The sequence below is a fragment of the Squalius cephalus genome (genome assembly GCF_949319135.1).
Source record: "Squalius cephalus genome assembly, chromosome: 3".
NCBI classification, from domain to species: domain Eukaryota; kingdom Metazoa; phylum Chordata; class Actinopteri; order Cypriniformes; family Leuciscidae; genus Squalius; species Squalius cephalus.
The window spans coordinates 32,009,042-32,036,609 of NC_137124.1; positions in this window are offsets into that span (position 1 = coordinate 32,009,042).

The window sequence follows — 27,568 nt, forward strand, 5'->3', positions numbered from 1 at the left end:
GAACGTCGCGTTCGTCTGTGCCGAATATTGTCGGAAACGAACCATGACGTATGCAGAGCGCTCGCGCCGGAGGTGTGAATGGCTCTAATTACCATATGAATAGCAGCTCCCGCCAGAGAAAGGCTTGAATTTCCTCACTCACTATTGGTTGAACCCACGTGGTTTAAACAAGAAAAATCACTCGTGATTGGTTGGCAGATCTGTTACTATTGGTCACCCTCGCTCATTATAAATTCAAAAAATTATAATATTCATATAAATTATATATAAATTATTTTTTTATATTCATAATATGCTATTCTGTGGTATATTCATGTCATTGTTAACCTATCGACTACTACACTATTACCATCAAGGACATGAATTTATAAAGGAAAGGAAAATTTGCCAGGGACATGCTGTTTATTCAAAGAAAGAGCTTTATTAGCACAAACACAAAACAATACACCTATGTACAAAGCATAGATCATCTGCACACACAACATATTGGAAGCTCAGTGTCTGTTTTCATCTTCGGAGCTGTAGGTGACTAGCGGCGCTCTCTCTGAATTCGATCCACTTTGAAAACGTCTGTGGTGTGTTGCCCTGTATTTAGGAGTCGCCTCTAATCTCGACTGCAGCGTAGCACAGAGTTCTGTGAGCTCCTGGCTGGTGGTTGAACTTCATCGGACATCAGATCTATGGTGGCGCACTTCCAAATGCCCACGTCATCCTCACCTAGCACACCGTCTCGCTTCTAGCAGCTGTAAAAACAATACAGACAATCAGTACTGTGATGCACTGTGTATGGACACAAAACATCTATTAATGCACATGAAAAATAGTCACATTGACTAAAAATCTTACCCTCTTTCTTCTCGCCCGACTCCGAGCTGAACTCTTCACAGCTTCGGCCTGCAATGCCAGATCTGGTTGTTTGTACCTGAAGCTCCTGGGTGCTGTCTCGTAGTATGTCTTACAGGCAGCTGGAAAACAATTAAATGAGAGTGATATGAATAAAAACAACACAAGTCACAGTAAAATGAAACAAGGAGAAAACAGTAAAAGTTACTTACAATGTCGTCATGATCAGCGTCATGAAAATCTGGACTTGCAGACATGGCTCTGAGTAAATGTGAGGTTACGCCCTCGTTATGAGGCGAGGTTACTCTGTGGAAACATGTATGATTAAGATCGTAAACTATAACGGATCTATTTTCAAGAGAATGAAAGAATATTCTTTGAATCTTACCTTTAAAATGTTTGTAAGTTTATATGAAAGTAAAAAAATAAAAGAATGTAAGATTCTTTTTTTATTTTTTTACCTTGATCCAGTTCGTAGCGCCCACAATTTGTCTCAGAGTTGTGAAGATGGCATACTGCTTCCTGTAAATTACAGGATTATTTACATTAAACAAATAATAGCCATCAGCCATCATTATGAGGTGATGTTACTCTGTGGAAACAAAATGTATGATTAAGATCAGTATCTATAACGGATCTATTTTCTTATACAAGAGAATGAAAGCATATTCTTTGAATCTTACCTTTAAAATGTTTGTAAGCTTTTATGAAAGTAAAAAAAAAATAAAAGAATGTAAGATTCTTTTTTTTTTTTTACCTTGCTCCAGTTCGTAGCGCCCACAATTTGTCTCAGAGTTGAGAAGATGGCATACTGCTTCCTGTAAATTACAGGATTATTTACAAGTCGCCTCTAATCTCGACTGCAGCGTGGTACAGAGCTCGGTGAGCTCCTGGCTGCGAAAGGACGGAGGTCGCACAATCCATCCAGACATCCCGCCGACGATGCCGTCTTCCTCATCAGACATCAGGTCTATGGTAGCACACTTCCGAAGGCCCACTTCATCCTCAGCTAGCACACTCTGTCTCGCTTCTAGCAGCTGTAAAAACCAATAAAGATAATCAATACTGCGCAATACACTGCGTATGGACAACACACATCTATTAATGCACCTGAAAAATAGTCACACTGAGCAAAAACTAATCTAATAAATCGTACCGTCTTTCTTATCGCTCGACTCCGAGCTGAATTCACCACAGCTTCCGCCTGCAATGCAAGATCTGGTTGTTTGTACCTGAAGCTCCTGCGCACTGTCGTGTAATATGTCTTAAAGGCAGCTGGAAAACAATTAATTGAGAGTGATATTAATAAGAACAACATAAGTCACAGTAAAATTAATAAGAACAACATAAGTCACAGTAATATTAAACAATAAAGGAGAAAAAATGCAACCGGGTGAAATTCAAGAAATACACACCGGAAGCAAACTATGCTTTTTGAAATTGGGGTTTTATTCTGACTGCTGTTTAAAATAAGTGACAGCGGTCAATGGAAGCACAATTAAACACATAAAAGTCTGATTAAGAAAAAAGTTTGCCTTGTTCGAAGAGATTTCACAAGAAAAAAAAATAGATTTCACTAGTTAAACAAAAAAACAACAACAAAAAAAGAAATTGTAGAAACAGTTTACAGTAAATTTGAAGATGACAATCAAATGTCACAAAAAGCTTAACCAGTGGATCAATGCCCAAATCCACAGAATACTTAACTCAATTCAAACTGAAATGCAGTGTAATACATTGCAACTGGTCAGATTTAAATTGATTTCTCCAAACCAAAATACGTTACAATTAAATATGATAACACAAACTGGAATACGGCAGTGGCTGAGGTAACGTTAGGCCTAAGTTACAAGAGAAATAAAAGCACTTTAACAAAGCCACAACCCACGTTTAATCATGCCATGCGGAACCAGAAATATGCATTTAACCATTAAGTTATACTGTATAATCACAGAATATAGATTCAACTAATTAACAGATTTATCAAATAAACATGCCATCAGAAAATTTCCCCCATAAACCATGAAACGTACATACCCAATCCTTTACCGTCCGATCACCACGAGGTTCACTCGTCACACATGCGCTCCAAATAAATCTATAAACAAAAATGTACACATCAAATGTTCTTTTAACTTCGCTTCACAACTTATTTGTGCATATTAAAGATATTGGAGTAATATTTACCAAGAAAGAAGAACGTATAACACAGAATCCGCTCGATGGAGCTCTCCTGAACAGTGTAAAATGGCGTCTCTGGTCGCGCGCACGCGTCCAGCACAAGTGAATAGTAGCGCGAGAAGAGAAGGATTTCTTAAAGGGGCCACACACATTTTTAATGCAAAATAGAAATGAGGTATATTTACACTACTACTAGGCCAGAAAAGTAACAAAAAAGTTACTTACACACAATATTGTCATTATCAGCATCATGTCAATTGATCTAAGTAAAAATATATGCACAGAATTGAGAAAATAGTATTTAGCCTATAGAGATAAATTGTGGCCTATCACAGGGCAAACATGTGAATGTTCACGGTACATTTTATGCAAACAACTCTAATCGTAGTTGTAACTCTATATGTACAGTAGGCATAATTCTTGTCATGGCGTGTGTGTATGCAGCATGAGTCAAATACAATCTTCTGTTTGTGTTGTATTATGCACAGTGGTTGGGCTCTAAGAGATTGTGATGCTGTTTGCATGGAATGCACATTTTACCTTTGTGGCAAAGCCTGATTGAAATTACTTGTTGAAATAAATGGTTTTGTGTCTTTTTTACATAACATTGGCTATTGCTAATGACACATAGTAACTAATCTAGCTACTTTCATTAAATATATCAATTTAAGCTAAAGTCTATAATTAGGCTTTACTGAGCCTGATCTATTAATACCAGAGATTTTCTTAGAATTAAGTAAATACCTTTTAGAAAAATGTTACCTGGGGTCTCACCGGGACACGCAAATATGAGTCGATCACCCCTATTTTATTCAAACTCCACTGGCTACCTGTCACATTCAGGATTGATTTAAAAAATTTACTATTTGTGTATAAAGCTCTTAACAAACTGGCCCCCAATATCTGACCAATCTCCTCTGCCCGTACACTCCATCTCGTACTTTGAGATCCAGTGATCACTGTGTTCTCATCGTGCCCAGATCCAGACTTAAAAAATGAGGCGACTGCACTTTTGCGACTGCAGGCCCAAAACTTTGGAACAGTCTACCCCTCTATATCAGACTAGCTCCCTCAATTTCCATCTTCAAAACATCCTTGAAAACTTATTTATTTTCTCTTGCTTTTAATACCCCTTGACTATGATACAACTATTGCCTTTTTTTTTTTATTTTTTATTTTTTTTTATTGTCCTGTTTCTGCCCTGCATTTTATCTATTGCCCTGTACAGCACTTTGGTCAGCCTTGGCTGTTTTTAATTGTGCGTTATAAATAAATATTGTATTGTATTGTATTTTTTTTAGAATTAAGTTAATACCTTTTAGTCACCTGGGATAAAACTCCCCCTGCTACCCTCATTTGCATTTGTAAAGCTCACAGCAGTCTCATTTACATGTTAAAGCATTAGAGGGAGGGGGGTCATGGGGCAAGCAAGTCCCACGTCAATTTCCGACAATTTCCGACAGTTTGCAGTGTTGCCTGTAAATTGCCGTTTGCAGTCGTAAACCTGAACTTTCACGACAATCTACAGCGCCGGTAACTGTCGAAAATCCCACTTTTCATGCAGTGCAAGAGACTAAACTCCCCCCTAAACACCCCCCTCCCCTACCTACCCTTGCTGCTTGCTATGGCCCTGGAAGAGAACCTCAAGGACTATATTAAAATAATTTAAAAATCCATGTCATCATTACCCTTTTAAAGCACACACTTAACAAAAAGTGGTAAACTTTATAGGTTTACATAGTCTACCATCAGTCATTCAATTCATAGTCTTAAAAGCACTTCCCAAGTAGGTGGATACGAGTCAGACATACATCAATTTATACAATAATTTTACAGCCTTTTCGGCCCTCTAATACCACCAGTGGCCATATAGGAAGAGCTCAAAATCTAGAGGTGTGACATCACTACTAATTTGTGTTTTTGTTGGTTTTTTGCTCATTTCTTTTTAACTGATGTGTTCAGTTTGCACATTAGTAATTATTTTTATTTTCCTAGAGTGGAGTGGTATGTCCAGACCCCAAACTAATGAAAAGTGAAGACCAGCCTCTTGGGGAAAGATCTTATTTCAGTGATGAGCAGCTAATCTCCTGGTGAGGGGCACCAGCCTTTCCAATAAGGATAGGAATGTTGGGCCACAGCTAATAATATAAATGTCAATACTGAACCTCTGGAGTGGCATGATTTAAAAAAAAAAAAAAAAAAGAACCATCAAGTTCACAAAAAATATGCAACTCAAGATATTGTTTTTTCATGGACTTTTTCAGATACTTACCAAAATGTTCAAAATTCTTAATTTTATTTGTGCATAGCGTATTTCTTGATCCAAAAGTTAGATGTTGATCATCTCATGTAGATGAGTTGATGTGCACGGTTAGTGTACAGTTACTGCAGGCTCTATGAACACTGGTACAAAACTGTATGTCTGTTTAACAGATTCCATTTTTCTGCACTCTCTTACATGAGTCTTGAAAGATTGCTGAAGAGAAAGGGGGGAGAGGATGGAAAAAGATTCACAAACCGACACAAATCAGAGTCTCCACTTAACTGGTTAACTGGACGTGGCTTGTCTATGTGGTCGTATCTCACTCAAAAACCCCAAAATTGACATTGCCCTCAATGGGGAAGAAATACTGCTTTTTCACAAATTCATATGTAGACAGCCATTCTGGACTGTAACTTAACTACCTTATATTTCAGCTATTTTCAAAATAGTGAAGTTTTTCCAATAAGAAGCTTTTGTCCAACAATTGCGGTTGCATGGAAAGCTCAACCAAAATTCACATCTCACTTAATGTCACTTTCTTTATGCATACAGCTTTACTGCCAAGTGAGCTGTAAGGCAATAATAGAATGTGATTGTCTAAATAGTTCTCTCTCTCATAAGTCTGAATCATTCTAGTAAATTGGTTCATCCAATATGGTTCACTTTCATGTAGTTTGTTCATTCAAGTAAATCAGTAAATCATTTGGAAAGTTTATGTAAGAACATAAAAAAAAATATTCAGTGATGTGCATTACTGTACTGTAATAAATAAGTTATTGTCTCCTAAAAGAAAGAATCGATTCTGAAGTACCGAAATGAGTCATCAGCAATTCCAGTCTCAGTTGCTGATACAAACCTATGTAGGTTGACCCGCCCTCAAACACTGTAGCTGTAGCTGAGGCATGGAATAGTTTGGTTCGAGTTTTCGTCATGTTGACAAGACACTATTTTCTGCACTGTGAACTGCAATACGTATACTCTTCAAAAGGATGAGGACCAGGGCTCAAATTGATAATGTACAACTGATGCCATCATTACTGTGTATTAAAGCCTCCGGAGATGAAATTCAGATATGTAATGTCATTTTATTTCTGACCCATGCTGTTTGCGTCCGACCAATCACAACAGACTGGGCCATCTGACAAACCATAGCAGAGTATAGACTCTTGGAAAGGAGAGGTTTAGAGAAACAGAATCCAGAGATTGTCTTATTATTGGGAGATGAGAGGGTATGTGGCTCTTACCATTGGAAAAAGCGTAACAGTCAACTTGGATCACATGAGGCACGTCAGCCTATCATATAATGGCAGTGACGTTAGTGGCCAGCTTTCATTAAGTGTTTTATGACAGTCAGTTACAGTTTATGTATACACATAGTTTCTTGTGGATTACCATGTCCGTCTTATGAATAATGTTCTATATTTGGAGTTAAATCGCTAGTAAACGTACAGTAGGACTGCAATGTTTGTAGAATGTGCTTTACTGAGCAGTAAAAAAAGAATGTGAATTGCTCTGTTAGCTGCAGATTACTAGTCAACTACACTACGCATAAAACCACATTTAAGATTAGATTTGAATCTGTTAATTAAAAAACAGCTTTATTGAGCATGCATAGCAGTAATATTGGTCACTAAAAATGTAAATGTAATTTAATTGTTGAAATATGGAAGCCATAGAAAGAATACATTTATTTATTAAAATCTTTATGCTGTTTACCTTTATTCATTAAAAAGCGTTATCAATATTAGGCATACACAGCAGTCATAAATCATTACAATTCAAGTCTAATTCATTTGTTGAAACCTGTGTAAGCCCGTATATCGGTCCAAATGCGGTCTCCAATAATACAGGGAAGATTTCTGCGCATTACTGTCTTTCCTTTTACGCAACACAACAAGATTAAATGAAATACATTTTCTCATATGTATTACCTCGTTATTTCATCTGACTCCATAAATGAAAAAAGGTTTTAATGATATCTGAGCATCATTAAAAGTGAGCGAATGTTTGATTGTTCTTTTTAACTCTTTAAGTATTTTTACCCCATTCAGATTAGGAAACTATGTCGCTTAAAGGTCCCCACGTCTTCTGTTTTTAATGCGGGTCTCACGATCACAATCTCTTCAGTTTTGATCATCAAACAGAGGTAATTGCTATATGCCTAAGATCGGTCATATTCACGTTTACACAATTAAAGATACTTTGGTATAGCCCCCATAGAATTGCATACACTTGAATTTAATTTAAACGTTTACTTCAGTAGAGTGTAGCGGATGGACAATCTGACTATGACTTGGAGCTTTTAACCCTTAAACTCATGAATTTAAATTACAGCATGGCGCCAGGAGTCTGGACTGAATTGAACTCACTTAAAACGAACATTTTCTACTTTTCCTCAATGAGAAGCACTGCTGCTCAAACCTCATAGTTACAACACGGACTGTTGAGCGGACTGTTGAGCAGACGCGTCTCAAGCCGATTAGTGATCCAACACCGTGCCGATGCACACAAATCAGTGACTAACATTAGTAATCCGCTGACCCCGACCTCGTCTACTCCGTGCGTTTCTTAGCATTGGTCCCGAGCGTCTAGGTCACGATCAGCCATGGTTTCATTCACTTAGACTCCGACACCAGGACCAGAGCAAGAATCTATCCGCCCTTCCCGGTTTTCGAGATCTCCACCCAGAACCGCTTCTCCCCTCTTCGCGAAACGGAACGCGATGCTGTGATCATCTGCGATTCCATCGTCCGGCACGTCCACGCTACGTTAGGTAAAAGTAAGGTGCGCAATCACTGCTTTCCTGGTGCTCGTGTTCTTGATGTCGCTGCGCGGGTACCCGAGATCTTGAACGGTGACGAGCGTGTCGGAGCCATCGTGTTGCACGCGGGAGTGAACGATATCAGGCTGCGGCAGACGGAGGTTCTGAAGAAAGAAGAAATTCAGGAGCCTGATCGAGACGGTACGCAGCACATTGCCTGAAAAAACGATCATTGTGTCTGGACAGCTTCCCACGTACCGACAAGGGCATGAAAAGTTCAGTAGATTATTTGCGCTAAATGAATGGTTAATGTCATGGTGCTAGAGCAGAAACTGCTCTTTGTAAATAATTGGAATCTGTTTTGGGAACGTCCTAGGCTCTTCCGAGCTGATGGCTTACACCCAAGTAGAATCGGAGCAGATCTTCTGTCTGATAACATCTCCAAGATGTTAAATACCGTTTGACTAGTAACCAAAAGTCCAAATTACAGTCTCTGCTGCACCAACTTAATTGATATAAATACTAGTGTTGAACATTGCATAGAAACTGTGTCTATTCCTCGTTTAGTGAGATCAAATAATAAATCTACTGCAGGATCTAGGAAAAATCTAATTGTTATTAAAACAGAAAATCTCGCTATTAGTGAACAAAAACAATTTCTAAAGCTAGGTCTTCTAAACATTAGATCACTCACACCTAAGGCAGTTGTTGTAAATTAAATAGTCACAGATAATAGTTTAGATGTACTTTGCCTTACTGAAACCTGACTTCAACCAAATGATTATTTCGGTCTTAATGAGTCTACTCCTCCTCGATACTGTTATAAGCATGAGCCCCGTCTGATGCATAAGCATGAGCCACCGTCGTGGTGGTGGTGTGGCAACAATCTATAGAGATATTCTTAATGTTACCCAGAAAACAGGTGACAAGTTTAATTCGTTTGAAGTACTTGTACTAAATGTTACTAAATGTACTAAATGTCTCTCAGATGTAAGAAAAAAATTCCTATTATCTCTAGCTTTGGCTACCGTATATAGACCGCCAGGGCCTTACGCTGATTTCCTAAAAGAGTTTGCAGATTTTCTCTCAGATATATTGGTCAACGTCGATAAAGCATTAATTGTTGGAGATTTTAACATACACGTAGATAATTCAAATGATGCGTTAGGGGCTGTGTTTACAGATTTATTAAACTCCTTTGGGGTCAAGCAAAACGTCACTGGTCCCACTCATCGTCTTAATCATACACTCGATTTAATTATATCATATGGAACCGATCCAACCGATATAGATATCATTCCACAAAGTGATGATGTTACTGACCATTACATGGTAACTTGCATATTACGTACACTGTAAAAAATGATTTTATGTCAAAGTAAATAAAACAGGAAAAATCATGTATCTTTTGCTAAGAATCATTTTGTAAAAATGAAAACTTTAGTATATTAAGTAAATCCTAATTATATACTCATTTTTTACTTGTAAATATTAGACATCCAACAGACAAGTAAAATTGACTTCTGACTCTCTGGCATATTTACATGCATTAATTAAGTACTTGAAGCAAATTTTAAAAAATCAAGGAATCTGCGCATGCGCGGAAAGAAGAAAACACGCGATGATTGAGGGATTTCCAATCTCCACTCCAACGGCTCTCGACAGGTAAGCAACAGTAAAAAACTGCATTATATTACGGATTTATAATGATTTTTTGATTAATTCAACCATTGTCGTGTCATCACTTCATTCTATACATTTGAAAAGTTTAGTGTTCTTAAGTTTAGAGATGTGATCCAGAAAAAAGTTCACGGAGACGGAGAGGCAGAAAACACCCTGTTTATTTTCTTTCTTTTACAAAAGCACAATGTTTTATTTCGATTGAAAGTGGAACAAGTAGACATTTAACAGTTTATTTTTTCATATTTATTAAGTCTGTAATCTTTATGACCAAAAATGACGGAGTATTTTAAGTCTAATTTGCTGCTATGTGAAAAAAAATCGAGCAAAACGCGCAGGCGGTTTGTCGACTCAAGATGGTTAATGACGAGTTTGCATTGTAAGACGTTAGCCATATTTTTTCTCAGTTTTAAACTTTACGTTTTACAAGATTTATCAGTAATTACGCCTAAAAAACATGAATATGTCACTTAAATCATGATCTTTTTGTTTAATATTTGTTATTTGTGTGCAATTTTCTTTATAGATGTAAATATTGGCCACGAATTAACAATAGGCCTAAGTGAGAAGGTTCTCGTTCCCTCATCGTGCGCAATATAATTCATTCCCTCATTCATTTGCTAAATCGTGCATACTATCTATTAAATGGTTTAATAGAAATTTTGTCACATTATAAGAGTAACATTTAATTTAATTTAAAATATCAAGTGGTTTTACTTAATTATATTAATTATATCAGATTTGTAAGTAAAAATTACTCAATATAATTTAACAGGCCAAGTTATATGTACTTATTCACTTTGTGAATTTTACTCGGCTTAGTTAAGTAGATTTACTTAATTTCCATCAATGTGAAATTTACTTGAAAAATATTCGTGCAAAAACTTGCCAAATAAAAATTGAGTAAATTCTACTTATTGTTTTTCTCAGTGTACTGCTGTAATATGTCATGCTGTGCCGCGTTTTCGACCAGGCAGAACAATCCTTCCATCCATCATAGATAATTTCTCAAATTGCTTATCTCATCTGTCTCAGCTGCTGCCTGAACCCAAACAAACAGACGAACTAGAAGAACTAACTAGCACTATGAGCACTATTCTCTCCAGAACATTGGATATTGTTGCACCCATTAAATTAAAAAAGGTCAGAGAGAAAATTAAAACACCATGGTACAACAATACTACGCATGTTCTAAAGAGAGAAACCCGTAATTTAGAGCATAAATGGAAACAAACTAATTTAGAGGTCTTTAGAATCGCGTGGAAAGACAGTATGTCACGTTATAAAAAGGCCCTAAAAGCGGCCAGGGCTGAGCATATCCGCAAACTAATAGAAAACAACCAAAACAATCCAAGGTTTTTATTTAACACCGTGGCTAGACTAACAAATAAACAAGCGTCACCTGAACAAAATATCCCGTTACAGTTTAGTAGTAATGATTTCATGAACTTCTTCACTGAGAAAATAGAAAGCATCAGAACCACAATTGTAAACGTTCAATCTTCAATTGCGCCTTATAATTCAGCCTCAATTATCACCTCGCAAGAACAATTACAGTGCTTTACAACTATAGAACAAAAAGAGTTAAATAAACTTATCACTTCATCTAAAACAACAACATATTTATTAGATCCTATACCAACTAAACTACTGAAAGAAGTGTTACCTATAGTGGAAGAGCCTCTCCTCAACATTATTAACTCATCTTTATCTTTAGGTCATGTTCCAAGAACATTTAACACTAGAACGGCCATGGCGGTCATTTTGACCGTTTTGAATTTTATATCTGCAATAACTTTGTTGAAAAAATAAATACAATCCTGCTGGTACCTGACTTTTCCTAAAAGTGTCTGTATTTTCATTTAAAATGTTTTTCATATAAATTACACATAAGGCAAAAAAACAAATGAACATATTTACCTATTTCGGCCATAGACGGTCATATTGACCGCACGGAATTTCGCGGTATTATTATAGGCTTTACCAATATACACAACAATAAAATGTGGTTAAAAATACACTAAACATATTCAACAACAAATCATTTAAATGTAATGATATTCAGAACAGAACAAGAATGAAAAAATAACTATAAACAAGCCAAAATGAAATGCGTTATAAGCGAAAGTGAAAGTAAGCGGCGTTAGGCTCACGTAACTTTCTAATTAGAATCAAAATGTTTCAACATTTGCGATGTATTTGGATGGTAAACTATTTCTTTATTATAGGCTTTGTACTTCACTCACGTTCCAATATCGACGGAAAAAATTATCCTCTTCACATGCGCAAAATGGTACGAATTGTAGGCTAGCCTACTAGGCTACAAACAGAGCAGTGGGATTTTTATATGTTAGGTTGACTATTTTATTATTATATTTTATTGTGGCTATAATGAACAGGCTGCAATGTCAAGATTGCAATACTGGAATATGGTTGGTGTGTGTGTGTGTGTGTGTGTGTGTGTGTGTGTGTGTGTGTGTGTGTGTGTGTGTGTGTGTGTGTGTCGGCGGGCGCGACGCGATCGAACTGTGTAAACAAATATGGGCTACTCCGTCATTTTGTTCAGGACATCTACGGATATTATTTATTTATAAATGTATAATTAAACTTGTTTAAATGTACAGTTTGGTGTTGTTTTGTTTTTTAAAGACATATCAATACAATAAATGCATTAATCTCTCAATTGGGTATTTATCATTAAAGATATAGAGTTTGGAATATAGCGGTCAAAATGACCGCTTGCGGCAGTTCTAGTTATGGAATTCTGGCACTTCTAGTGTTAAATTGGCAGTTATAAAACCACTAATTAAGAAACCACAATTAGATCATAATAACCTAGCAAATTATAGACCCATTTCAAATCTTCCATTTATGTCTAAAATATTAGAAAAAGTTGTGTCCGCTCAACTGGGTTCTTTCTTGCAAGAAAATGACATCTATGAAAAGTTTCAGTCAGGATTCAGACCGCACCATAGCACTGAAACTGCGCTTGTTAAAATCACAAATGATTTACTTTTAGCTTCTGACCAAGGCTGTATCTCAATATTAGTTTTACTTGATCTTAGTGCTGAGTTCGATACTATAGATCACACAATACTCTTAGATCGACTACAAAATTGTACTGGTGTTCAAGGACAAGCATTAAGCTGGTTCAGATCATACTTATCTGACCGCTACCATTTTGTCTATTTAAATGGAGAAAAATCAATCATAACTCCAGTAAACTATGGAATGCCGCAAGGATCTGTGTTAGGCCCTCTATTATTCTCAATATATATGCTGCCACTTGGAAATATTATAAGGAAACATGGAATTAGTTTCCATTGTTATGCTGATGACACTCAAATATATATTTCATCACGGCCGGATGAAAACGCTAAATTATCCAAATTGACAGAGTGTGTTAAAGATATAAAAGACTGGATGACGCGTAATTTTCTTTTATTAAATCCAGACAAGACAGAGGTACTACTTATCGGTAAAAAAAAAAACGCCCACAAAACCTCTCACAATACAACTTTAATATAGTAGGATATCCTGTTACTTTATCCTCTACAGTAAAAGACCTGGGTGTTATACTAGATTGCAACCTGTCTTTTGAAAATCATATTTCATATGTTACAAAAACAGCCTTTTTCCACCTTATAAACATTGCTAAGCTACGTAATATGCTATCAGTTTCTGATGCAGAAAAGTTAGTTCATGCATTCATGACCTCGAGACTAGATTACTGTAATGCTTTATTAGCTGGTTGTCCTGCATCCTCAATAAACAAGCTACAGTTAGTCCAAAATGCAGCCGCTAGAGTTCTTACTAGATCAAGAAAATATGATTATATAACACCGATTTTAACATCACTACATTGGTTACCTATAAAGTCCCGTATTAACTACAAGGTATTGCTACTGACTTATAAAGCCCTAAACGGCTTAGCTCCAGTCTATTTAACGGATCTTCTATAGCCCTATAATCCATTGCGCTCTTTAAGATCACTAAATTCGAGGCTTTTGGTCATACCTAGGATATCCAGATCCACCAAAGGAGGGAGAGCATTTTCACATTTAGCTCCAAAACTCTGGAATAGCCTTCCTGATACTGTTCATTGCTCAGACTCGCTCTCCCAGTTTAAAACTAGATTAAAGACGCATCTCTTCAGCCAGGCATTCATATAATATTTTTAATCTTACAGTTAAATCCGGTCTCTAGTTCATAAACGCCAGAGGAGAACTGGCCCCCGACTGAGCCTGGGTTCTCCCAAGGTTTTTGTTTCTCCATTAGGTCACCTGATGGAGTTTCAGGTCACCATTAGGTCACTTGATGGAGTTTTTCGGTTCCTTGCCACTGTTTCCTTTGGCTTGCTCAGTTGGGGATATTTTGGGGATATTTAATTTTAATTTTATCAATCAATAAATTCCACTAGAAACAAACCTTGTTGTATTATTTTAATTTAATACTGTGAAGCTGCTTTGATACAATCTGTATTGTGAAAAGCGCTATACAATTATACTTGACTTGACTCTGGGCTTTTTGTCTTCGGTTTTTGTTCCTGCCTTTTGTTCCTGCTTTTTACCTTCGCTTTTCTCGTACGAGTCTCGTCTTTCTCTCGTTTTGTTTTGCTTTACTTTTGTATTAGTCGTACCTCCGACTTCTTGTTTTAGTTAATCTTGTGTTCATTCAGTTACATCTACGAGTGAAACGAACTTAAGTCAAATTTCCAGTAACTCACAAGTGAACCGTTTGAATCTCCTGCGACGACGCGAGCACCTGAAGAACCAAAGAACGCTTCAGCCAAACGGACATGCAAATAGAGGGACAAGCACACGCGCCGACCCGTTTCAGCCACAAAGTTTCAATGCAAGTATTTAATCTCTTACCAAGATTTTAAATGCGTATTATATTTCCCTGCTTAAGGTGATTTTGATTCTTTTGCTGGTTCTCAAAGGTAGTTGTTGTGATTTATTTGCTATTCTGTAACCTGCTGTTTCTTCCTTTCTTTTCTTATTTACTTTCATTTATTGTTCATGTAGCCTATGTATTCTTGTGTTTGATGTAGTTGTAACATTACTTATATACTTTCATTTATTAAAAACCCCATTATACGCTTTGATTGTCTCTGTTGCTGCTCACGTAACCAAGCCTCTGTAATGTTTTGATCTTAGCTACGAGCTCTAAAATTTTGTGAGTGATCTACGAATTAATAATCCTGTAAACAAGAAGAGTTATTTTTGTGGCCAAGAGAATAACTTTCCTTGAGAGTTTATCAGATAAGAGAATCGCATAATTCGTTTGGCGGACAAAATAATTATCCAATGAGACTGATTTTGTAGTCATTCACCGAATTTTGATATAGCTCATCTGTATATTCATAATTAATTGTAATTTGTTGTGGTTAGTTGTTTATATACAGAGATCCAACTACATGGGCTTTGTATTCCCTTTTTGGGTGATTTAAAGTGTGTAAGTGATAACCAGTATTATCAGTTATTGCTTATTATTAATAATAATAATCAATAATTGTCCATTCCCCTTATTTGAGCTGGTGTTATTACAAGAGGTATGGCCACTATTACAGATATAAGTTAACCAACATTACTTCTCATTTAATTGTTTTGGATTGGCCAAGCCGTGGTTTCCCACGTACAGTTATCTAAAGTAACATTAAATTAAAACAGAGGTAAGACACACCCAAATTTAAATTGGTCAAGCAGCATTTGCTGTTCTAAACGGAAATTCACTTCTTGTCTTTGCAAACCAAGTACACTTGAATTGATGTCAAATATTAGTCGTCACTAATCTGACGCAGACTTGCGGGAGCATACAAATCAGTTTAATCTGCTTGGGAAAACAATTTTAGAATCAGTCAGAATAAAATCAAATGTTTACAATTTATTGATCAGAACAATAATTAAAAATCCAATTCATATAATAAAATCATCGGTCAATCAAATATAATAACAACAATTTGGAAATCGAGGAATTATAGAAATATTTACCTGGCAACGAAAAACTACACACAGTGATCGTGTGGGAAGTCTACCTACAGACTCCGTGAACCTTTTGCCCATTTTCCTTATAAACCCAGATAATCCTAGCATAGAAATCTAGACGCACCCTAGCGGCAGCAAATTTTATTTTGCAGCCAGGGTAGTCTAGCAATTCTCCGTTGACTTTTGAGCTGGAAAAACCAAACTCTAGTCAGGCCAATCACATTGTGTATAGAGTCGGTGGGCAGGCTTAATGACGACAGAGTTGTGACGGTTCTGTGTGAATTCCCTGCTACTTGAAAACAAAGAATGGTGGCTGCTGCTGGCGAACAGCGGTCATTCAAATCGGTTTTGGAGGACTTGGAGTTAAGCTTTTCTTTGAGAAAAGAACAAAGAACGGCACTTAAGTCATTCCTAAAAAAGGAAAATGTGTTTGTAGTTTTGCCGACCAGATACGGCAAAATTTAAATCTATCAACTAGCTCCGCTGGTGGGAAAATGCTCTGGTTGGTTGTAGCGCTATCCTATTGCGTGCAGAGGGAATTTGAAAGACAATCATTTATCCTGCCCCTCGGATTGAGTCCTGCCAATGGTGAGTTCCCAGACCCAACATCTTGATGTGGGTCTGGCTTGCCAGGCCAAGATAATTCAGTATGCTTACCAAATGGTGGTGTCTGTCATTATAATTAGATTTTGGTCCCCTATTGAGGGGTTCCCAACTGTGAGATCAGAATTTGTAATTGACACTAGCCTGGGTTTCCCCATACTGCCTTGAGCAGCGCGATTTTATTCACGCTGCAAGGTAGTCTGGATACCATGGACTAATTTTTCCCCTGAAATAGGGAACCAATCACAGAACGGGGAGGGAGCAGGAAGACGATGACGAAGTATATGCGACACACCGAAGCAGTTTGTTTATCTATGGATCCAACATGACAGACGTAAAAATATATGCATATTTTTAGGAACACATCTACAAAAATATGCCTGTATTTCAAGTTGATAAAATAATTTAAAATCCACATCAGTTTATTTGTGCCGACGCGCCACGCCCTCCCAGGATCTATAACGTAAACCTAGGCTACTTCCACTTTTAAAAATGCATCACAACCGCGCGCGTTCTGCTTGCAGTCGTCAAGATGGATGCCGAGGAGTTGAAGAAAAGAATAGCTAGTGGAGATTGTAAAGTTGTCGACAATACGTCATCAAAAATCAAGTCTAGTGTGTGGGAGAAATTTGGAGTTATCTGAAGAAAATATTGTGAAAGGCTTTGCTGCAAACATTTTCGTGTTGGATAGCCGCAAATGTGGAACTTCATCCCTGAGGAAGCACGCAGATAACTGGTAACAAAGCAGCTCTATCGAACGGTATTTTTCATATTTAACACTGTTAAGTATGTGTGGTGTGCAGGGTGTGTTTGAACCCAAAATTGTCAGATGTAGGCTAAGTTAGACGAAATTGTGTGGCATATAGTGTTGTAGCCGCGTCTGTTCGATTTGTGTGGTAACGTTAGCCATGTTCTTCATGTATCGGCCTTTTGACAGCTTCGGCTGAAGTTGTCCTTAATGGTCGTGTAATAACTTCTGTATGACCTGGCAATAAAAATGTTTGTAAGTGTGTCTATAATGTGATAGTCTAAATTTCGGGTGCGAGTCGGGTGTCGGTTCTATTTTAAGCGGGTCGGTGCAGATTTTTATTAGTGCTGCTGTTGGAAAACGGGTCGGGTGCGGATTTACAAAATCGGACCCGTGCAGGACTCTCTGGTGTACACATAAATCTGACCCATCGTCGACTCGTCTTCTTCGTTGAATATCTGTCGCTCTACATACGTCATCTGGTATAATTTGAAATGATTGGCTATGAGCTGCGTACAGGCGCATTTGATAGACATTCGTAGCGCCCAATAAACGGCTCTGGGCATTCGTAAACCACGCCTCAAATACGAGAAAATGTACATGTGGTTTCCAGACCACGTCTCAAAGAGAAAGTGGTCTGACGTTAGCCAGGCTAAATTGACACTTTAAATTATATCAAACATGTATAGTTACCTTTTGTACACACTTAGGTTTTCAGTGAGTTTTAGGTGAGGAGGAGAAGGGGGGAGAAGGGGAAGATGGTGAAACTGTAAAAGTGAGGTGTGAGCTGCACTCTGTGGTGCGTCTCGTATGTTGCTGTTACATTATGCAAGAGAGATTTCAAATGTTAATTCTCAGGCCTTTTGTTTTCTCGAGGGGTAGCCCTGACTTGCTGGCATCCGCCTTACACCTGAAAGAAAACACATAATTTTATTTTCTCATTAAACTACAATATAATTGTCACGGTTTGCGAGTGTAAACAGCACAAAGACAAAGAAGCATCAAGATCACAGTCTTTTAATAACAAAACACAGGAGAATAGGGAGAAATCCAAACTACACACACCATAACATAAATGAGAATGAACAAGGAATGCAGGATTACACATATACACAGGGACTAACAAACTAATGAGACGACAGGTGAACTAAATGACTAATCAGACAACTCAGGAAACTAGGTCACAGAGGAAACACAATGGAACGAACGTAACGCTGACAATAATGCAATAGTTATTAATAAATAGTAATTAATTATTTTCTCTTTATTCATTAAAATGCATTATATCAGCATTATAGTGCATGACAGTCATAGTCATTCAAGTTACTATAATTGGTAAATTACTATAACTTGCTATAATTGGTAAAACCTGAAAGCCAAAGAAAGAAAACATCATTATTGTTTATTTTCTTTAGACAATATACATTATCACTCAATATTATACACAACACCTATTATTAAATAGTACTACACAGTTGCTCGTGGTAATGCTGTAAATGAGTCCTACCTGCCGAACTATTCCCTACTCTGCCTTCTCTTAAAAAATAACATTTTATCAAGGTAAAATCTATATAGTTGAACACATTAAGCGTGAAGTCCGCACACTGAAAATAGCTGCACCAAATGAATTTATTAATAGCACAACGTTTTGACCATCAGGTCTTCACCAGACACAATACCAATGAGTAAAGTCAAATTTAAATAAAAAGAGGTAATCACCTTAATTGGGCCCACACACAAAAACGTGACAAAAAAACAGCTTAACTAATAATCAACAACAGATGGCTCAATCACTATAAAATAAGGCTTAAGAACTGAAATGTGTATTTATTTATTTTTTGCATTCATTATTTGTTTATTTATGTATTTCTGTTATTTCCAGAAGTCCAGAAATGTTATGTTTTCTGGCACTGTGCACTTTTTAAGGTCAGTGGTCTGTTTTTGAAACAGACATCACAATGTTTTGAATAAATACAAATACTGTGAACAAACACTTTTTTGCCTCTTGTTACACATAGGTCTACATCAAGATATATCGTAGATCAAATTGTCTGGCAATGAATAAACTATTTCAGAATCACTGTATCATGATACCATCGATATGATGGACAAAATTGTATTGTAGTTGCAAGTACACCAGAGTCCTATGCAATAATTCTTGCCTCACTAAATGCCGCAAAGTGTCCTCCTTTTTGGTGTTATGAAAATGACCACCATAATGGCATAGGGACATGCATAAAACACGGGGAAATACTATACACAGTTGGGACAGTTTGATTGTGGATAAAATGGAGCCAATGTCCTTTCCTATGTGTATTGCAATATGTTTTGTAGTAGTCTCTATGGCTGGTGATGTCTGATGATACTCCTAACCCCAAGACACCACAAGGCTCCGGACACCGTCTCCGCTAGGGTAGTCCAGGGGAGCAGAGGTGATAAAGTTTGAACTAAAATGAAAGGGTGAAGGTTTTTATGACGTTTCAAGCACAATCGAGCATTCTGACCAAAACCATATTAGTGTTTCCATTTTTGTGTGCCATATATCAGACAATGAGCCAATGGCATATGACGTCTAAGGCCAAGACTGAGATTAACTGTAAACTGTTCCTGAGAGCACCACAGTGCTATTATTTTATTTTATTTTTGACTCTTCGATGATAGTAAGTCATTTCTCACAGAGGGCAGAGTAACCTGTGTTTGGGTCAATGACGTATAAGGATTTTCAACAGGCCAATTTTAAAATACGAAAATTAACAATATATATTGCAATTGTTCAATCATTAAGAATGTTGTGTACATATAAATTCAAATAAAAAATTTAAATTAAGTGATTTTAGTGTTTTTTCATCTAGATGAATTGTCCATAGGCTTAAAAAATGTCATGTGGGGCGACCGTGATTTATCTTAAAATTAATAAATTTCCTTAACATAAATGTATTTTTTTTACATGTTCTCAGTAATTAAAGTGTTTAAAAACAGAGTATTTGAATTTCTTTTGAGTTTTTGTATATAATGATCTCATATTTTTGTTCTGCAATTTCAGTCGCCTTCTAAAATGCAGTTAACAGACTTATTTTTCCTGTAAATCGCATAAAACTGATAGAAATGTTTTAAAAATATAATTTACTAAAGCATACTGTATCAGTGATTCATATTTCAGCCACAGAAATAAGATATTTTATTTTAAATTTAATACAGTGATAGCTTTTATTGGTCGCACCACATGATAAGTGGTCGGTCCAAATGACACGAAAACCTTATATAGTTAAAAATCTATTTAAAGAGATCAATGAACAATACATTTTATACAATTTTTTTTATTTAAACCAGATTTTATACACATTTCACAGAATTTTCCTAAACATAAACATTTTATAAACTCACTTTTATAAAAAAAAAAATCACTTCACTAACACAAGTGCACCATTTAATTTAACTTGACTTAGAATTTCTTTCTAACAAATAATAATGTTATAGATATAAATTATTCCATAAAAGTATTGTATACAGGTAACATTTGGGGTCAATAGTTTTTTAAAGTAATTAATACTTTATTAATCAAGGACACATTCAGTGTCACATTCAGGCGCAGGCTATAATGTTCTGAAAGATTCTATTTCAAATAAATGCTGTTCTTTTGAACTTTATATTCATCAAATAATCCTGACATATAAAATGTATCACGGTTTCCAAAAAAAATATGAACATTGATAATAATCAGAAATGTTTCTTGAGCAGCAAATCATTAGTGACCCTGGATCACAAAACCAGTCACAAGTCGCACAGGGTATTTGTGGCAATAGCCAACAATACATTGTATGGGTCAAAATGATCGATTTTTCTTTTATTCCAAAAAATCATTAGGATATTAAATAAAGATCATGTTTTACATTTTGTAAATGTCCTACCATAAATTTATAAACATTTATTTTTTGAGTGAATATAGCAATATTGCAAACATAAATGGACAACTTTAAAGGCGATTTTCTCAATGTTTCGATTTTGTAGCACCCTCAGATTCCAGATTTTCAGTTGTATCGGCCAAATATTGTTCTATCTTAACAAATCATACATCAATGGAAAGCTTATTTATTCAGCTTTCATATGATGTATAAATCTCAATTTCAAAAAAATTACCCATGTGACATTGACCTATTGGGTTTTGTGGTCTAGGGTTACATATTAGAATTATTTCTGAAGGATCATGTGACACTGAAAACTGGAGTAACGATGCTGAAAATTCAGCTTTGATCATAGGAATAAAATACAGTTTACTATATATTCACATAGAAAACAGATATTTTAAACTGTAATAATATTTCACTCTTCTCCTATCAAGGTACTCTGCTCTTGCTGCAGGGTTAGAATTTTTTCGCTTGGCAGTGGCATCTGGTAAAATAGATTAAAATAGTTTTAAATAAATAAATAGGCAATAATAAATACACTACTAATAAATGCATTATTACTAAACTGAAATTACATGCTCTGATTTTTTTTTGTTGCATTTTTCTCATATTGTACAAAGAGTAAACACAAACTGTCTGAAATCTATAAAAAAGATCCCAAATTGCATAAAAATCTATTCCAAATGATACTAAAGTAAAGTACTTTTTTTATATAAACCGTCAATTGAATATAAAAGCATAAAACTGCCAATCTAGGACATATATCTATCATGGAAAACAGTCTGCAGTGGTCGCACCACATGATATTTGGTCGCACCATATGATATTTTCAAATTCAATCATAATTTACAGGCACAGAATTGGCCACCTTAACAAAACAAGCTAGTTTGCCAAAAAAGGTCACTATGAAATTTACAATAAAAATATATATTTGTAGAAATAACTTTAATATTCTTTTTTTTTGAGGTCACACCACATGACATCCAAATGTGGCAACTACATACCAACCATTACAAAGGTTTATTTTTTTTCCAATTTGAGAGAATTACAAACCTGCTTGCTGCTTCCATGGGTCCTTGGTAAATTGTTTTATGATGTAACTTACTGTGTTTGAATAGTTTTCAACATATAAGTCCCAAAATGGTAGTTCCTTGATGGTCGCACCACATGATATTTCATAAAATGGACATCATCGGACAAAGTTTGTTTGTATATTATGATGGAAATATAAATACAAATGCTTTGAATTTTTTTAAAGGATTACAAAACATTTTGGAAATCATGCCAAATAGTGAAGAAAATAAATTTGAATAAATTCAGAGTAATTTCAAAGACGTTTTCAAAACAGAAGTTATGGCCGGACGGTCGCACCACATGATGTTTTGACACTTTAAATAACAAAAAAAATAACAAATAAGTAAAGGTTTTTTAAAAGTTAAAGTGAGTACATACATGGGAGAGGTACTATAAATATACAGTATCTTTTTATGCATTTAAACCCATTTTTGTCTGAAAAAATGCAATCGGACAGAAAATTTAGGCGTCACGTCATTGACCCGTTTACACTTGTTCGTTTAGTTTAATTGGCTTTCTTCACACTTGAACAACCACTCAGATTTGGCAAACTTAGCAGACAAATAGCAATCCTAATATAATTAATGCGATCAGAATAACTCTGCATAAGAGTGTGCAGTGCTCAATACTAGGAGAAAGAATCATTTACAGTACACTGGTGTTAAACAGCAAGCACACAACATGAAAATGAGGACCAATATAAGGACACTGCCAGACACATTTCTGGGGAATTATGGAGGGTCTAACAACATTGTAGAGTGACAGCATAAATGAAGCAGTCATCACTGATGAAAACAAGTTATTAATGAGTTGTTAATTTAGACTAACTTAAATTTAAATGAAACTGGTCTGGGATTTCTATTTCCCATGCTTTGCCATGACACTCAATTTTAGATTAAATGCTAAAATTAAGTGTTTTGGAATGTTTTTTTGTTAATGTTAATTAAAGGGGTCATATAATGGTACATGCACTTTTACAAGTTGATTGCACTGAAATGTCTGTTGGCAGTGCCTGTACACAACCATCCTATCATGATAAAAATCCATCCAGTGGTTTTGTTTTAATCTCCTTATATGTTTTCCCCTGTCTCAAATCAAGCCGTTCGATATTGTGACGTCACAATATCCAACGCCCCTCCCGCGATTGTTGAGTGACAGCAGTGTTTCAACACAAGACCCGCCCTGAGCAAGCTGTGACAGCTGTCATCATAGTAGTCCGCCATTGTTGATATGCTGGAGCAGAATGGCGTCTAAGCGATTGTGGTGTTCTGTTCTTAGATGTAATAAGGAACACAGCAGTCATTTGGATGTTCCTAAATCCGAGCCGTTGAAGATGCAGTGGCTGAGTTTTGTTTTTGAAGCGCTATGCCCAAAGGATTGACGCGTGGATTCCCTCACGGGGATTCCCCACGATCGTCTGTGCTTTCATGTTTGCGCGAATCATTTCACACCAGACAGCTTTACAAACGAGACAAAACGGATCGGTACCAACGTGTTCCTGCTGAACCTCCAGAAGATGTGAGTGTAATGTTTTATTAACCTTTATATTAATATTTATATTAATCTTTGCAAAATTTGCAAACCTTGCTGCAGGCTTCAGGATGAATGCGTCTAAGGTTTACACTCAGGGTACATTACGGCATGTTTTCTATGTAACGTTACGACGTTCTCAATATAATTCATAATCCCACGTTTATAATGAACAACGCGTGGTTATTGTGTTAGAAACGGTGTACGCACAGAACAGAGGGGCGGGGTGATCAAAGCTCATTATCATTTAAAGACATATGCACTGAAACGGCGTGCTGAAAACAGAGCTGTTTTTGACCAGGTAAAATGAGTGTTTTCTTACAATACTAGGGCCCTATAAAATCCGTTTTATTTTTTCCCAAATTCCGTTTTATTTTTTCCCAAATTCCGTTTTTTCCGTTTTAATTTTTGCAAAATCCGTTTTTTCCGTTTTAATTTTTGGGAATTCAGTTTTTTTTTACCCTTTACTGTTATTTTAGTCGTAAAAAGAGTGTTTTTAATGTTAATGATTAAAATGTACACAAATAAAATAGGAATGACCCTAAATTTATTGAGGTAACAAACAAAATTCTCATTTTAAGAGGTGTTAAATGTGGTTTGGTTTGTTTACATTAGTGAATGTATTAGGCTAACTAACATGAACCACGAGCAATACATTTGTTACTGTATTTATTAATCTTTGTTAATCTTAGTTAACCCTAACCCTGTATTTTTATTATGTTACTTCACACAGTGCATTAAGCTAACTAATGTTAACAAATACAACTTTTCATTTAAATAATGTAGGCTACTAAATGGTGAAATTAACATTAATAAAGATTAATAAATGCTGTAGAAGTGCAGTTTATTAATAGTTAATGTTAACTGATCTAGTTAACTAGAGTTTAATAAATGGAACCTTATTGTAAAGTGTTACCGATTTTGTTGTACACCGAACCGATTCAGTGTTGGACAGATCAGTTAACCATTCATTAAAGTGAATCGGTTCAAAGGAGTCATTAGTTCGAGAGTCGGACGTATCATTAGCAGACTTGTACGCGTTGTGTGATTATCCCGGCAGTTAGGACATCGCACAAGATTTGTCAACACAGAAAACATTTCATCATTGGATAGGTTTTGTTTAGTTTATTGAAAGTGTTTTTTATGTCAGCTGAATGGGCGGAACGCTTTTCATAGAAGAAGGAAAGGTAAAAAAGTTTTTTTTTTGCACAATTCACACCCAGCGGTAGCCTAATTCAGGAAAAAAAATATCCGAATGCTCCACGTTAAACTTCGTTCTTCCCATCTTTTACCATTGTGTCAATTCTCAATTGATTTAGATTAATAAGCGCGAGGGAGTGAGAGAGAGCAAGACAGTTTGAAGACGCGCGCGCGACCGGGCCTCTCTCTCTTCTTTCAGTAATATGCGATTTTCCTCAGACATACGTTTTTCTCCCACACAAAAACAGAATTTTATTCCAAATATGTAAAATTCCGCGAAATTCCGCGTTGACGCTAGATTCCGCGTTAATTTGCCAATTCCGCGATTCCGTCCGCGATTCCGTGATCGCGGAAATTATAGGGCCCTACAATACTAATGAGAATTTTTAATTAACCCTTTAAGTGTCACCCCCCTTTTTTTAAATATACATGAAAATGCACATTTCGACTTTAAATGGTTGTAATTAAAGAATGCTTTGGAGTATAGACGTAAAATTGGTCTTGTTTTAAAGAAGACATTTGGCAGATTTTTGTTGAAGTGAAATAAATTAAGAAAGTGAAACAAAAAAAAAGTTATATAAGTTTGTGTTTATGAAAATGTACAATTTAAAAAATTTAATTATTCATATTTTATATAAAATATATATTTTTAAAACCTGGCCGACTCTAAAACTGCTAGAAAATCAAAGCCAAAAATCTGAATAAGTTGTGTTTCAAATTTTAGGTTGATATCTCAAAAAATGAGCTTTCAGTGAGATTTTGTTTGGGCGCAGTACCAAACATTTTCACTAGGTGACAACCAGACTCCATTACTGCCCATATAAGGGCGCCTTCATTTCCATATGTGTTATTAAAAACATATTAATATATTTTTTTCTAAAATAATTGAATGGATGATATCTTTTGAACTCTTGGCATGAAAACAAACTGAGGTTTCATCCATTCTTTCATGATTTTTCATGTTCATTGCTATTTCAAAATAAAGGTCTGAACACGCCTTATAAATATGAAAATATTCTTGTTGCAAATTGATAAATTACAGCTCCTCTCTAATTTATTTTGGAAATCATTCACCAAATATGAAAACTAGAGTTTGTAAGCTTTCAAATGATATATAGTTTGTCAAGATTAGTTTATGTTTATTATAGGATATTACTGTTTTAAATATGTAATGATTTTGGGCCCACCGGTGGGCCGGTGACACTTAAGAGGTTAAAGTATATTACAAACTTTTAATTTAGACCCTAAAGAATCATATTAGCTTGTACAAAAATGGCATTTTATGACCCCTTTAATGTTAAATGGAAGATATGGTAGTGTTTAATGTTTTGTTATGCCAATTTAGATTATGTAATTTAAGAATTTATGTACGTGGGTTTGTTCTATATTGTTCAAAATGTTCTATATTGTCATACTCATTCAGCAATAGTTATGCTATGCTAATGCTATCAAAGCATTGTGTTACCAATTATCAAGTTAGCATTTACCGAATTAGCTTACTAAAGCTAGCCAGGTTTCTACTACTAAAAATATTTAAGTTGAGATTACATGATAATTTTAAATTATATATATTTCGCGCATGCTCATAACATACACAGTGCACGCAGGCACGCACGTTTTAATGACGTCACTGCGTAGACTATTTAACATGGCTTTGCCACTTATACTATCAAATATGCTTAACATATATATGTTATATATATTTATATATATTATATATATTAGCTTACTCAAATATTTGAGAGTTCAAAAGTTCTGCTTTCTTCAGTTCGCAAAAGTTCGCCTGTTCTGCTTACTTAAACTTTTAATTTCTTAACTTAAAAATGTTGATGTAATTGATACCTCAAATGTTTTGAGTTTTGCCAACTTATTCGGGTTTGCAGTGTAATAATTGAATGTTTAAAATAATAAATGCATATTTCAAACCCTAATTTTAAAGTTATATTGTCATAACATGAATAATACAGATGAACAACATTGATATGAATTTAGCATATCATTATTTCCTGGATCAGTTTAATTACAGTAAAAGTATTGTTTTATACTACAGTATCTACAGTATAAGTAGAAACCTTTTTTTTTTTACAGTCTATGTTTGAAATGTTTAGTAAACTGGACATTACATTTTCACTTAGATTAAATTAATTAAATGAATAACTGCCATTTCATTTTTCTTATATCTTAACAGTAACCATATTGATAAATATACAAAATATATTTCTGGTAAAATACATGATCATTGAGGCCCAGTTTCACAGACAGGGCTTAGATTAAGCCAGGATTAAACTGTAGTTCAATTAGGACATTAAGCAGCTTTTATAAATGTGTCTTGAGTGTAAAAACAAAAAACAAAAACAAAAAACCTTACTGATGTGCATCTTTTCTCTAGTCAGGTAGCACATATTCAAAAAACACACCCTTGCCTCATTTAGTATATGCAGTTCCCCTTTGAGGAACTCGCGATACGTCGATGACGCTTTGGGAACGCCTCCTGCATGATTGCGTCTGAAGCATCTATGTCAACTTGTCCAATGGCGGGAGTGAGCGTCACAGGCATGACCAGGAAAGGATAAAAGCACATCCGGTGCAACCGGGCTCGATGGTGTTTTAAGCCCCCAGTGGCTCCTTAGAGGCAGCTAACCCTACACCTACCCATCCCCTCGCTGCCTGGAAGGTGCCGTTGGGGGCTTAAAACACCAAGTGCCTGCAACCGGCACTAGCTTCTGTTGCCTCAGCAAGCGATCTGTGTCAAACCTGTCTGTCATATTTACTGTTGTCTGTCGTACAAAGTTT